Source organism: Phalangium opilio, unplaced genomic scaffold, assembly GCF_054372755.1.
Source record: "Phalangium opilio isolate 3A_F unplaced genomic scaffold, DU_Popi_V2 ptg000087l_1, whole genome shotgun sequence".
Taxonomy (NCBI): Eukaryota; Metazoa; Arthropoda; class Arachnida; order Opiliones; family Phalangiidae; genus Phalangium; species Phalangium opilio.
In genome coordinates, this window is record NW_028324192.1 from 3194915 (window position 1) to 3197950 (window position 3036).

Sequence of the window (3036 nt, forward strand, 5' to 3'; positions counted from 1 at the left end):
CACCGCTCCCGGATGGGCTCGAACCACCAACCTATTGGTTAACAGCCGAACGCGCTAACCATTGAGCCACGGAAGCTCAGAAATTAAATGGTTGTCACGTATTGTGGAAAAGTTTTGACTTTTTACGCTACATCTGAGACCCCACAACACCTCTCCCGGGTGGGCTCGAACCTTCAACCTTTCGATTAACAGCTGAACGCGCTAGTCATTGCGGCACGGAAGCCCAAATATTAAATGTTCGTCAGGTATGTGGAAAAACTCTGACATTTTACGTTACATCTGAGACCTCACTACACCGCTCCCGGATGGGCTCGAACCACCAACCTATTGGTTAAAAGCCGAACGCGCTAACCATTGCGCCACGGAAGCCCAAAAATTAAATGGTCGTCAGGTGTTGTGGAAAAAACCTTGGCTTTTTACGTCACACCTGAGACGTCACAACACCTATTCCGGTTGGGCTCGAACCACCAACCTTTCGGTTAACAGCCGAACGCGCTAACCATTGCGCCAAGGAAGCCCAAAAATTTAATGGTCGTCAGGTATTGTGGCAAAACTTTGGCTTTCTACGTTACATTTGAGATCCCACACCACCGCTCCTGGGTGGGCTCGAACCACCAACCTATTGGTTAACAGCCGAACGCGCTAACCATTGAGCCACGGAAGTTCAGAAATTAAATGGTTGTCACGTATTGTGGATAAGTTATGACTTATTACGTTACATCTGAGACCCTACAACACCTCTCTCGGTTGGGCTCGAACCACCAACCTTTCGGTTAACAGCCGAACGCTCTAACCATTGCGCCAAGGAAGCCCAAAAAATAAATGGTCGTCAGGTATTGTGGAAAAACTTTGGCTTTCTACGTTACATTTGAGATCCCACAACACCGCTCCCGGGTGGGCTCGAACCACCAACCTATTGGCTAACAGCCGAACGCGCTAAGCATTGAGCCACGGAAGCTCAGAAATTAAAAGGTTGTTACGTATTGTGGAAAAGTTTTGACATTTTACGCTACATCTGAGACCCCACAAAACCTCTCCCGGGTGGGCTCGAACCACCAACCTTTCGATTAACAGCTGAACGCGCTAATTATTGCGCCACGGAAGCCCAAAAATTAAATGTTCGTCAGGTATTGTGGAAAAACTCTGACATTTTACGTTACATTCGAGACGTCACAACACCGCTCCCGGGAGGGCTCAAACCACCAGTCTTTTGAATAGCAGCTGAACGCGCTAACCATTGCGCCACGGAAGCCTAAATATTAAATGGTCGTCATGTATTGTGGAAAAACTTTGACTTTTTACGTAACATCTGAGACCTCATAGCACCGCTCCCGGGTGTGCTCGAACCACCAACCTTTCTGTTAACAGCCGAACGCGCTAACGATTGCGCCACGGAAGCCCAAAATTTAAATGGTCGTCCGGTATTGTGGAAAAACCTTGACATTTTACGTTACATCTGAGACCTCACTACACCGCTCCCGGGTGTGCTCGAACCACCAAACTTTCTGTTAACAGCCAAACGCGCTAACCATTGCGCCAAGGAAGCCCAAATATTAAATATTCGTCAGGTATTGTGGAAAAACTCTGACATTTTACGTCACATCTGAGAACTCACAACACCGCTCCCGGGTGGGCCCGAACCACCAACCTATTGGTTAACAGCCGAACACGCTAAACATTGAGCCACGGAAGCTCAGAAATTAAATCGTTGTCACGTATTGTGGAAAAGTTTTGACTTTTTACGCTACATCTGAGACCCCACAACACCTCTCCCGGGTGGGCTCGAACCACCAACCTTTCGATTAACAGAAGAACGCGCTAACCATTGCGCCACGGAAGCTCAAAAATTAAATGGTCGTCAGGTATTGTGGAAAAACCTTGACTTTTTACGTCACATCTGAGACCCCACAACACCTCTCCCGGGTGGGCTCGAACCACCAACCTTTCGATTAACAGAAGAACGCGCTAAACATTGCGCCACGGAAGCTCAAAAATTAAATGGTCGTCAGGTATTGTGGAAAAACCTTGACTTTTTACGTCACATCTGAGACCTCACAACACCGCTCCCGAAAGGGCTCAAACCACCAGTCTTTTGAATAACAGCTGAACGCGCTAACCATTGCGCCACGGAAGCCCAAAAATTAAATGATCGTCAGGTATTGTGGAAAAACTTTGGCTTTCTACGTTACATTTGAGATCCCACAACACCGCTCCCGGGTGGGCTCGAACCACCAACCTATTGGCTAACAGCCGAACGCTCTAACCATTGAGCCACGAAAGCTCAGAAATTAAATGGTTGTCACGTATTGTGGAAAAGTTTTGACTTTTTACGCTACATCTGAGACCCCACAACACCTCTCTCTCGGGTGGGCTCGAACCACCAACCTTTCGATTAACAGCTGAACGCGCTAATTATTGCGCCACGGAAGCCCAAAAATTAAATGGTCGTCAGGTATTCTGGAAAAACTTTGGCTTTCTACGTTACATTCGTGATCCCACAACACCGCTCCCGGGTGGGCTTGAACCACCAACCTTTCGGTTACCAGCCGAACGCGCTAACCATTGCGCCAAGGAAGCCCAAAAATTAAATGGTCGTCAGGTATTGTGGAAAAACTTTGGCTTTCTACGTTACATGTGAGATCCCACAACACCGCTCCCGGGTGGCCTCGAACCACCAACCTATTGGTTAACAGCCGAACGCGCTAACTATTGAGCCACGGAAGCCCAAAAATTAAATGTTCGTCAGGTATTGTGGAAAAACCTTGACTTTTTACGTAACATCTGAGACGTCACAACACCGCTCCCGGATGGGCTTGAACCACCAACCTTTCGGTTAACAGCCGAACGCGCTAACCATTGCGCCACGGAAGCCCAAAAATTAAATGGTCGTCAGGTATTGTGGAAAAACTTTGGCTTTCTACATTACATTCGAGATCCCACAACACCGCTCCCGGGTATGCTTGAAGCACCAACCTATTGGCTAACAGCCGAACGCGCTAACCATTGAGCCACGGAAGCTCAGAAATTAAATGGTTG

General features: G+C 47.9%; 1 non-coding gene across 1 annotated transcript; it reads right to left on the reverse strand.

The window, feature by feature from the left end:
- Positions 1–2504: 2504 nt before the first annotated feature.
- Positions 2505–2577, reverse strand: TRNAT-GGU (transfer RNA threonine (anticodon GGU)). Its single transcript has one exon. It is a non-coding gene; the product is annotated as a tRNA-Thr (tRNA).
- Between the last annotated feature and the right edge of the window lie 459 nt (positions 2578–3036).